Consider the following 12,311-nt stretch of genomic DNA (forward strand, 5'->3'; position numbering starts at 1 on the left):
AGGGTCCGACTTCAGCTCAAGTCATGATCTTGCAGTTCATGAGTTCAAGCCCTGCATTGGGCTCTGTGCTGACAGCTCAGAGCCAGGAACCTTCTTTGGAGTCTGTGTGGCCCTCTCTCTCTCTGCCCCTCCCCCATTTGCACTCTCTCTCAAAAATAAATAAAACATTAAAAAATAATAATAAAAAAACCAACAGACTGAAGAGAATAAGTGAACTGAAAGATAAAGCAGAAGAAAATATACAGATTTCATCTTAGAGGACCAAATGAATAATTTGTAAGACCAATTAAGAATTGGGGAGGGTAGAAGTGTGTTTAATTGGGGTTCCAGGAGAGGTGAGTGATCATGGGCCAGAGCCAGTATTGGACAAGATGATGTCTGAGGGTTTTAAAGAATAGATGAGCCACTCATCCAAAAAAGGAAAAAACACCCATATGTAGAGTGTAATGATACAGGAACCAAAGGAAAAACAAAAATCAAAAACTCAAGATAACTTTTAAGACAAAGAAAACTAAGACAGGTAATTACTGACAGGCCCTCACCGAAGGAAATTCTGGAGGATGTTCTTGGAAGGCAAGTCATGCCAAATGGAAAGAGTAAGCTGTACAAGCAAGGAAGGATAAAGAAGGTGGTAAATATTTGGGCCACTCTAAACAAATGTGGAAGAATAATAGTAACATGTGGCGTGGGGTGGGGATGACTGAGAAAAGGATAGGATTAAATACTGAAAACAGTAACACTGAAGACAAAAGGAGTAATAGAGCTAGTGGAAGGGGTAAGCTCATTTAACTTTGAACTTGGCGAACCCTGCCATGTTCTTTTTTTTTTTTTTTTTTTTTTTTTTTTTTCAACGTTTTTTATTTATTTTTGGGACAGAGAGAGACAGAGCATGAACGGGGGAGGGGCAGAGAGAGAGGGAGACACAGAATCGGAAACAGGCTCCAGGCTCCGAGCCATCAGCCCAGAGCCTGACGCGGGGCTCGAACTCACGGACCGCGAGATCGTGACCTGGCTGAAGTCGGACGCTTAACCGACTGCGCCACCCAGGCGCCCCATGCCATGTTCTTTTTTAAAGGTAATTACTAAAGAATAGAAACAGTATATTCTAAAGTAGTAGAGGGGGGAAATGGGATGACTTAGAAACAAAAAGAAGAGCGGACAGGTGGGAAACTAGCACAAAATAAGATTACGGAGTTAAACTCAAATATATCAGCATTCATATCTAATATACATTGATTAAATACTGCAGTTAAAACATAAAGATATACTGGATTTTTTAAAGTCCACTCTTGTGCTGTTTACAGGAGACAGGTTGAAAATAAAAAGATAGAAGAAGATACATTATAGAAATTCTACTAAAAGAAAACTGGTGTTGAGGCAGTCGGCGGGCTCAGTCCGTAGAGCAAGGGACTCTTGATCTCGGGGTCATGAGTTTGAGCACCATGTTTGGTGTAGAGATTACTTAATACAAAACAAAAAAACAAGAAAACTGGTGTTGTATTACTGGTATATAAAAGAGACGTTAACACTCACTGAAAGTGTTGTACAGAGAAAGGGCACTTCATAACGATCAAAGTTTAATTCAGCTTAAAGATTCGGCAGTTTTCACTTTGGGTGCATCTTATTAACTTCGTCACAAAATACCTAAAACAAAATTGACAGAACTACAAGAAGTGTTCAAATCTATAATCATGGTGAAGAACTTTAGTACATCCCATCAGTAATTGACATTGACAGTTAAGCAGACAAAAATCAGCAAGGATTGGAACTTTGAACAAAATTCTATGACTATATATAAATAAAACATTGCAGCCAGCTAGTACACATGTGACTTCAAAATTTTCAAAGATTGGTCATATCTGGGGCCTTAAAGTCTCAACAAATATCAAAGGATTGTGATTATATAGAGCAGGTAATCTGAGCACAGTTATACTAGAAATATGAATAAAAAGAAATAGGAAATCTTCATGCATTTGGAAATTTTGTAAACCTATGCTTCTAGCACTTACTTGTAGGCCAAAAAAAAGGGAGGGGGATAGAAAATGTCTTGAAGTGAGTGATAATGAAAATGCTACACATCCAGCCTTGTAGGATGTAGCTAAAGTATTGTTTACAGGGAAATGTGTACCTTTACATACATGCATCCGAAAAGAAAAGATGAAGATTAATGAGTTATAAGTAAGCATCTTCCCCCAGAAGTAAAAAAAGACATACTAAAACCAGTCAGAAGAAAATATGGATGAGAAGGAATAAATGAAACCAAAAACAGGTGAATACATAGCAGATGAATTCAACAAAGCCAAGATTTCATTCTCACAAAAGATAGGTAATGTTGACAAATATCAAGCAAAATTGATCAAGGAAAAGGCACAAATCCTCTCAAGAATGTAAAGTGGGACTTTACTACAGATGTGGTTGACATTAAAAAGGTAAGTGGTTATAACGAGCAACATGTGCTAAGTAAAAATAAGTAAAACCAGTGTTGTAGATGCTTATTAAAAATATCTGAAGGATCCAGAGGAGGGATCATGCCACGCATTATACAGAGAAGACCTCTTTTTTTTCCATGTCAACATGGCAAGAGTTTTGCAAGTTCTGACAACATATATAAATTTCTAGGAAAATATAACTTATCCACACTGACCCAAGAAGAGAACCAGCAGGATACCTAAATCTTGCCTTTGGGATCAGGAAAAACTGGAATGCCTGGATCCTTCCTTCTCTTTAGCACAGTGTTGGGAGGGCCTACCCTGTGAAAAATTCAAGGAAAGTGAAGCCGAAGACAGGAAGACTGGGGAGAAAGGAACAAAACTGTGATTCATAGGCAGTATGCTTATATACCTAGGAAATGTTTTTAAAAATCTAAGGATGTGTCCCTAGAATTAGGCAAAAGTTGCTGGGGGGAGAAGTCACCCTACAGAAATCAACCAGCAGCAAACAAAATGAAACAGAGACCACGTTTGCAATAGTGGGAAAACTCTGAAGAACCAAGAACTAACTGTTTGCGAAGGTGTGCAAAACCACCAGCACACATTCTTTTCCTTTACCGGGGATACCGGGTCTTTTCTGGTTGGGTGTGATCTTTATAACCATACAAATGGCGACTCCTGTCCTGATGGCCTTTGTTCACGGAGCACTTGGGAGTGTCGATGAGCTGAGGTTTGCTTGGACACAGTATGGAAGAGACCGGTCCCTGCTTTCTGGGACCCTGATGTCAGTCACAGTACGAATTCTGTCATGGGCCAGCACATCTTAACTGCTGTCATTTTGAGAAGTCAGGATTCTGGATTCCTGCCTCGTAGGCATGTTGTCTTCATTGATGAGGTGAGGCCTGTAGGCTTCCTGTGCGTTCTCGGAAGATTTAGGCCTTTTGAAGTACTTACTTTTCCAAAGACCATTATTTTGGAGAAACACAAAAACATGTCAATTCTTTATTTTTTTTCCTTAGGCGTAGAAACTGAATCTGAAATAGCCAATGAATAAGCAAAGGCTTATAATAGAATACATTTCTATTTTTAGTGTTTCATCTTTCTTTAAAATGAGTAGCATTGTTTTTCTAAAGTGGGAATTAAGTCGTTTCCATTCCCTTAACTCATGAAATAAATTATTTCAGAATATATTGTTTAGCAACCAAATTTTCTTTCTCTGGGTAAAAAAAAAAAAAAAATCAGAAATTACACTTAATATTTAGATGAGTTGATCTGAAAACCCTCTTCTCCAGACATTTAGAAATGTTAAAGTTCATAGGCATTCTCTAAAAGCTTAGCTGGGCTTGCAGGGTGATAAAAGAGGTTGCCAAAGCTGTAAACCAAGGGTGAGGGAAATGACTGGGACCCAGAAGTAAACTGACCATGGGGTGTGGGTGGGGTCTTGTCAGCCCAAGTCACCTGGGTCTTTGGCTTTTGCATCTAGATGGGAACAGGGGTTCGTCAGTGGGGAGTAGGACCCGAGCCCCCCTCACACCCTCGTGTGAAATGCGCACCCTCAATGAAAGGACGGACTAGCAGCCAGGGGAGATGACATAGAAACTTACCTGTTTTGTCCTGGGGCAGTGGGGGGGGGGGGGGGGGCATCAGTCTCCTGAGAATCTATTATAGGAAGCCCAGGCCTTGTGTAAAAGTTAGTCCGAGGCTGCTGCTTTCTGAGGGCCCCGTCATAACAAAGATTAAACAGCTCTGACACAAGCCCACTACTCACCCCAGACAGGATTGCTTCTGATAAAGTCCCACCAAAGACGTGACACGAAATCGCTATTAAAGGTATAAAAGTAGATCATGAAAAACATTAATGGAAAAAATAACACCAGAAAAAAAAAACAACAGGCCAACTTGAAAAGAGATAAACTCAAAGGACTGATTACAGAGCTGTTTAGATTCAGCTGAAGAGACTGTTGGTGAAATGGAAGGTATGTCTGAGGAGTTTTCCCAGGTGGCGGCATGGAGAGCTTGAGGTCAGATTAGGAGTTCTGCCCCAGAAAAGGAGCAAAAAAATTTTCTAAGCACAAAGTGGCCCAGGATTTTCTGGAATTTTTGAAAAGCATGAGCCCTCAACCTCAGAATGCACAATGAGCCTGAATAAGGTAAATAAAGATATACACCTAAAAATATTTTCTTGACAGGTGCCTGAGTGGCTCAGTCAGTTAAGTGTCCAACTCTTGATTTTGGCTCAGGTCATGATCTCACGGTTAGTGATTTCGAGTCCTGCGTCGGCTTATAGCACAGAGCCTACTTGGGCTTCTCTGTCTCTGCCTCTCTCTCTCTCTCTCTCTCTCAAAATAAATAATCTTAAAAAATATTTTGTTGAATCCTTAGAACTCCAAAGATGAATCTTAAAAGTTGTGAGAGATTTTTTTTAAGATGTCATAAAGGAACAACAGATCAGTAGCATGTTTCTCAATAGTGACTCCTCCTCCCCCCCAAAAGAGCTAGAAGACAGATAAAATAATATCTTCAAAGTGGTAAGAGACAAGGACAGTCAGCAGGGAATTTTGCACTCCGTTAATCCACTCATGAAGAGCATGAGTAGAATAACGATATTATTATTGCGGGTCTATGAGGACTTGAGAAAGTTGATCCAGAATGGATCCTTGTTGAAAGAGCTGGTCAAGGATGTACTTTGGAATGACCCAAGAAGAAGGGAGTGAGGCGCAAGAAGCAGTGGTCAACAAAGAAATTGGTAAACATTTGGGGAATGCAAACATGAGCTGTCTGAGACAAGAGTCACTTTGGGTCGTTTGAGTCATTCTGGGGTGTGTGTGATGGAGAAGCGGGGTGCGCCAAGTTGGAAAAGGGGCTCGTGTCAGATGGATGGGCACCAGACTTCAGGCCTTCCACAGTTCTTTGGCTGTTGGGGAAGTGGCCGGAGGCATCGGGGAAATAGGTCAAGTATATATGCTAGGAAAATGGAAGAGTAAAACACATTTTAATTATAATTTCAGTACTCATTAAAAAAAAAAAAAAAGAGTAGCAGTAGTATGTATAACTTCTAAACACCATAGAGGAAAAGGAGATAAAACCTAAATAGCCTGATAGGATGCAGAAATAAAGGGAGTGGGAGGAGAATAAGCAAGGAAGTATTATAAATAGGAATGACAAAATCAAGGTTTCAGTGAGTCCAATTATATAGGAAATCACAATAGGCGTTGATGAATTAAACCTACCAGTTAAAAAGACAAATTGCTACACTGGTCTTAAAATAAAATCCAGCTTTATGCTATTTTTAAGAGTTCTACTTAAAACATATGAACACAGAAAGGTTGGAAGTGAAGAATAGAAAATGATTCTAGGTCAGTATTAACCTCCCAAATGTTGGTATAACTTTTTAAATAATCAGACAAGCTAGACTTTAATGGTTAAAAAAAAAAAAAAAAAGTTCATTATTAGGGATAAAGAAGGTCACTATGTAATGGGGGGGAGTGTGGGGAATAGCAGATACTTTATCAAGAAGATGTAACAATGCTGATCTGATGTTCACCTAATGAGATGGCCTTCAAATAAAGCCCAAATTGACAGATTCCCAGGAGAAACTGATAAATACATGATACTTGGTGGGAAATGTTAAAAGCTCTCAATAGCTATTAGATTGAATTAGCCAAAAATGGTCTATAGAAGGTATTAAGCTGAAGCTAAGGATACACATAGAACCCTTCACTCCATAGAGAACACGTGTATTTATAAAAGTTGACCACAGTCTAGCAAAACTCACCAAATATCATTATCTAAATTAGTATTTTTATTTTTTTTAATGTTTATTCTTTGAGAGAGAGAGAGAGCGCGCGCAAGCACATGAGCCAGGAAGGGGCAGAGAAAGGAAGACACAGAATCTGAAGTGGATTCCAGGTTCTGAGCTGCCAGCACAGAGCCTGACACGGGGCTCAAACTCACGAGATCATGATCTGAGCCGAAATCGGACACTTAACTGTGTCACCCAGGTGCCCCTCAATTAGTATTTTTTAGAGTATAGGCCCAACCTATTGTGAGACTCAAAATGAATTTATTGTGAAAAACCTTTTCAGATGTTTTAATAGTATAGAAAATACTGATGTATCACATGTCCTAGTACTGAGTTATTTCATGAAAGTGTTGTGTATATGTATATACACATACGTATGTATGTTTCTGTGTCCTAGGTCATGTAAAAAATTATTAGTGTCTCCAGATCCTGATTAGAGGTCTAAAAGCTTTGTTCTATATCACCCAGAACAGATTCTCTGATGACAACACAGTTAAATAAGAACTATCAGTGATATTTTAAAGCCCCCATGTGTTAGGGAAGTTAAGGTCACTACCATCTCATGAGTCTAGGAGATCTTATGGGATTTAGAAAAGACAACTGAACAATCATGAAAAAAGTGAGTATGTGTGCTGCAGCTTGTAGTATGAAGCTACAACAGTACTTAGAGGGAAATTTGTTGCCTTAAATATTTGCTGTAAGAAAAAAGGCCTGAAAATTAATAAATGTCCATGTTGGAAAGTTAGAGCAGAATAAACCAATAGAGATTAGAGGAAGGAATAATGAAAATTATGTATGCTGGATCACAAACCCAAAAGCTGGTTTGGAATCATCCTTGATATTGAATCAGCAATTTATAACAGCCAAGACGTGGAACAACCTAAGTGTCCATTGACAGATGAGTGGATAAGGAAGTTTGTGCTACGAACACACACGCACACACACAATAGATTATGATTCAGCCATAAAAGGAAACCTTGCCACTTATGGACCTTGAGGGCGTTATGCTGAGTGAAACATAATGTGTTGTGTCAGAGGAACACAAATTCTGTGTGATCTCACTTATATGTGGAATCTAAAAAAAACCCAAAACCAGTCTCCTAGAAAAAGGGATGACCAGCGGTCACCAAGGGCAGGAGTAGGAGGAATCACAGGAAGGTGGTCAGAAGGTGCACACTCCCAGTTAACAACATAAGCGAGTGCTAGGGAGGTCCCAGACGGCTTGGCTGGCGACTACAGCTAACATTGGTGTGTGGGGCGTCTGAAAGTTAAGAGAGTAACAGTTCTCCCGAGAGATAAAATTGTTTTTCCCCTTTTTTTTTTTTTTCTGCCTTGTTTTGGTCTCTGTATGAGATGATGGAGTTTCACTGAACTTAGCGTGGTAGTCATTTCACAATATATGCATAAGTCATTATGCTGTACACCTTCAACTTACACAGTTCTTTTAATTTTTTTTTAATACTTATTTTGAGACAGAGATAGAGTGTGAGCAGTGGAGGGGCAGAAAGAGAGGGAGACACAGAATCTGAAGCAGGCTCCAGGCTCTGAGCTGTCAGCACAGAGCCCAACGTGGGGCTCAAACTCTTGAGCTGCGAGATCACGACCCGAGCTGAAGTCAGACACTTAACCGACTGAGCCACCCACGTGCCCCAAACTTACACAGTTCTGTGTGACAGTTATATCTCCATAAAACTGAGTGGAAAAATAAAATAGCAGTTAAAATAAGATAAAATTAGCAGTTAATTAGCAGTTAAATAAAATTAGCAGAAAGAGTTAACTCTTTACCCCCTTCCCCCACCGCCAGGAACAGATCTAGAAACACCAGATCTTGACAGTTTTGCAGGCAAGTTCTTCTAAACCCACAGAGAAGAGAGGGGAAAGGGACCATCCTTAGCTCATTTTGTAAGACTCGAGTGACCTTGCTACCAAGATCACAGAAAGACGGGGTCATGAGAATGATCCCTGGGTTTTCTCACTCTGCAGCACACATGCAAATCTCACATGAAAAAAGTGAACAAACCAAACTAGTGATACATTAAAAAAGAAAGGACCCAACATCAAGAAGCGTTTATACCATACGAACCATCTGTGAGTTAACATTAGAATATATATTATTGTGATTCAACCCATTTCAGATTAGAGAAAATGTCAAGGGATAAAGAAAAAGCATTTGCTAAAATTCAGTACCCAATTGTTAAAAAAAGAAGAAAAGAAGAGGTGACTAGGAATACAAGATAGCTTAACCTCATAAAATGCTTCTGCTACAAACCTACAGTCAACACAGCATCTAACAGACGTGGAAACTCAGAGAAGAGACCAGTAAGCCCCCCCTCCCACCCTGCTCAACACTGCTTCAGAGTCCCTGTGAGACAAGAGCTTGAGTGGTAGGACATGGGTGGTCACAATATTTTTTACAATATTTAAACAAATTAGGTGATGGTGGTCCTGATGCAGCCATATCTGCTAGGGTCTCTGATTTATTGTCGCTCTGTTTTAGTTTTGTACCTGCCTGGCTGGTCACCTTGTGCCCAGGAAGGGTGTCTGGAAACTAGATCTCTTTGACATCCACCGGGCACATCCCTGCCCCACGCTTCTCTGTGCACCTGCATATGGCCCATGACAGAGCAGATGGTTAGTGATGAGATCCAGCCCCAGAGGTGCTGTTGAGGGTATCTTCACAAAACCTACCCAAGTCTCAGTTGCCAAATTGGCTTGAACTGGCCAAATTGGACTGCGTTGGTTGGGCCACATGAGCTGGTAAATGTATTCCATGTCTAAAGAATTCAGGGCCTCCACAGACTTTTGTTCCCTGAATCCTTACCCCCTAGGAACAGAAGAAAAGACATTCTTTCCAGACCCTTACTGATTTTAGAGACACAGCAGGGGTGGAGCAGAGAGAGAGAGAGGGACGAAGGATCCAAAGTGGGCTCTTAGCTGATGGCGGAGAGCCTGATACAGGGCTTGAATTCACGAACCATGAGATCATGACCTGAGCCAAAGTTGAGTCAGATGCTCAACCAACTGAGTCACTCAGACACCCCTCTGCTCTACGCTTTCAAGAGTACTAGCAATAGTAAGTGAAAGCACATATTTCACAGAAGTTTCTGGAATTGACAGAACACAGGTCCTTTGTGGTCAGTCCATACAAGATGTGGGTGGTCACACATCTGGCCTCATTCTTTGACCTGCTGGGCCTGGCCCAATGGGAAAACCCAGGGGACATTCCTACTGGGGGTCCTTTTAGGACAGTGGGGATTTCAGAAGCGAAGCACCCAGAATGCTGGTCCCGAGAGCACAGTTGGAAGGCATCGCTGGCGTTATCACCCCGGTGAGTGTGGGATCTCCCCACGACGTTTCTGCTGAGCAGCGGGCTGGCTTGGCTTTCGCTGAGATTTCTTTGCCATTTGTGGCAATACGGCCTGAGCCGTAAATGTTTCAGTGTATTACTTCTCGAGACTAGGGCTTTTCATTTTCCTGTGAAAGATTTCTTTTAAAGAAATTCTAACTCAGGAATTAGCGGTGGGGATGTAATTCCTTTTTAGAGCAACCCGTTCTGCACTACTTGGAAGACACACTTGTGCTCCTCTCAAACATGCGTTTGTGTGTGCTGCGGAGGAAAAATATTCTCCCGAGCTAGCTTTTTCTCAAGTCTGCGCTCCTAACAGAGGGTATATTTTTGTATCCCGTATTTGCCTAGCTTGAGAAAGATTCAAGGCACATTTTTCAACCTTGGCTTTTCTGCCTACACCGCAAGGCCGCACCGATCCCACAGTGCTTAGCGGGGAACAGACCCGGCTTTGTGGGAGCCTGGTGACTGTGTCGGCGTGGTGACCCTGCAGCAGCTCCACGGAAGACCGCCCTTTGAGTACACAGCTGTTGAGAAGCCACTGGGACTTATGGAGCGACCCAGACCAGGGTGACCCAGGCCCTTGGTCTCATACTGCCTCTGAAGAAGCGGGGGACGGGGGAGGGAGGGGAGTGTTTCAGAGGATTTTTGTCATCTGAATAGATTAAATACATTTGATTACAATGTGATCTTTGTACCTGAATGTGTCCATGTCGGCGAAGTTTTGAGAGCTCCTCGTGAGGACCCAGAGTTTTGGTTGGTCGATGCCCACCAAGAAATGAAAGTTGATGGTAGAACGTTCCAGGCCTTTGTGTCCCTGCCCTCCCACCCACTGGATTCCTTCCGGGACTGAACAGGGTGCAGTGTCCTTTTTGATACCTCGCTTGTGAGTGTGTTCCTGGAAAGGCTAATTTGGGACAGCCTCTCTTGAGGGTGCCTGGCTGTGGCTCACGCTGTCAGAACCCACGACCAGAGGTCAGAATCCACTTGCCCAGGATTTGAAAGCTCCATGAGCCCACCTCAGAGTTGGCTTGCGGCGGTCACAGCTGCGATAAAGGTGACAGTCTGGGAGAAGTAAATGTCATAGCCTGCAGCTGGTGTAGTCACCATGGGGGGAGCACATGCTGTGGAGTTTTTGTCATGAGTACCTTAAATCCTGTTCCTGCAGAGAGCTTATGTAGAAAGCCACAGTGAAATTGTGTGTGTGTTCCGTGATGAGTGATTTTTTTTTCCTCAAACCTAATGCTGAGGCATTTAGAACAATCTCTTCTTAGTCCCTTCTTTAAAATGCCCTAATGTTAGAGCACTTGGGTGGCTCAGTCGGTTTAGCGTCCAACTTTGGCTCAGGTCATGATCTCATGGTTCGTGGGTTTGAGCCCTGCGTCGGGCTCTATGCTGACAGCTCAGAGCCTGGAGTCTGCTTCAGATTCTGTGTCTCCCTCTCTCTCTCTGCCCTTACCCAATTCTCACGCTCTCTTTCTTTTTCTCTCTCAAAAATAAACATTAAAAAATAAAAAATAAAATAAAATGCCCTAATGTCAGAATTTGGATTTCATGATTGTTAAGAAATCCCCACCCTCTTGCCCTCCCCTGCTCCCAATGGAGGACAAATCTCTACTTCTGAGCCCTTGGCAAGCCTGGACCCAGCCTACCCCAGGGTCTAAAGATTTGGGAGGCAGTGGTCATGCCAGGGAGGGGGGCTTGTTGACCTCTCCCCTTCTGTTCCCTCCTTCCTCTTGTCCCACCTTCCCCGACTCACCTTTTTTTTGTCAAGTTTATTTATTTTTGAGAGGTGGGGGAGGGGCAGAGAGAGAGAGAGAGAGAGAGAGAGAGAGAGAGAATCCCAAGCAGGCTCCATGCTGTCAGCTCAGAGCCTGACATGGGGCTCGATCTCACGAAGCATGAGATCATGACCTGAGCCGAGATCAAGAGGAGGACACCTAACTGACTGAGCCACTCAGGGCCCCTTACCTGCCTTCTTATACTTGTGTTCTGTTCACTAATTCCATCACTGCTCCTCTTAAGGGGGGCTAGGATCTGTGCAGGGGACTGGGAATGTGATAGTCACATCAAAATTAGCTGATAAAAGTTGACCACACCCAAATAAGTAACTCTCTTGGGGTTCCTCACTGAAGTCAGACCCAGCCTGGGCTGGCAGCCCGGAAGTCGTGGACTCTGGTCCAGGGGCAGCGAAAAGAAGTGGCTTATCCTCTTGGTTTGTTTGGAGTGTCATCAGGCAAAAAGCTCCCTCCCTGGGGTGAGGATTGGGTCTGGTGACACCATTTACCCCCACTGTTTGCAGCCTGTGGCTGTGAAATTCCAAACATGAGGTCTCTTCTTTGGTGGGCTTTCTAGGACTTCCTGTTTCCTGTTGTGCACCTTGCAGCTTCAGCAACTCTTTAGGAACGTAACCTGAAGGCCATTTTTTCCTCAACAATTTCTTGATCACTTTTCAGGATTGTGAAGGTTTTTTGTCTCTGACGCTCGGTTGTTGTCTGTCAGCACTGGAGAAGAGGGAAAGGAAGGCAGCAAAGTAGAGCTAGAGGGCCAGGGGCTGCTGGCCAGAACGCATGCAGCCGAAAGCCTACAGAAGTACTTGATTTGGTTCACATGGTATTTTTTTAAATCAGTCGATTTCAGGGGCGCCTGGGTGGCGCAGTCGGTTAAGCCTCCGACTGCAGCCAGGTCACGATCTCGCGGTCCGTGAGTTCGAGCCCCGCGTCAGGCTCTGGGC

At 42.8% G+C, this 12,311-nt stretch overlaps 1 protein-coding gene across 3 annotated transcripts in view; it reads left to right on the top strand.

Annotated features, from left to right (window-relative positions):
• Window positions 1-12,311, top strand: part of RRBP1 (ribosome binding protein 1) — a 65,004-nt gene that overhangs the window by 11,639 nt on the left and 41,054 nt on the right. The gene's annotated exons all lie outside the window — the stretch shown is intronic.

Source organism: Neofelis nebulosa, chromosome 9, assembly GCF_028018385.1.
Source record: "Neofelis nebulosa isolate mNeoNeb1 chromosome 9, mNeoNeb1.pri, whole genome shotgun sequence".
In the NCBI taxonomy this organism is placed as follows: Eukaryota; Metazoa; Chordata; class Mammalia; order Carnivora; family Felidae; genus Neofelis; species Neofelis nebulosa.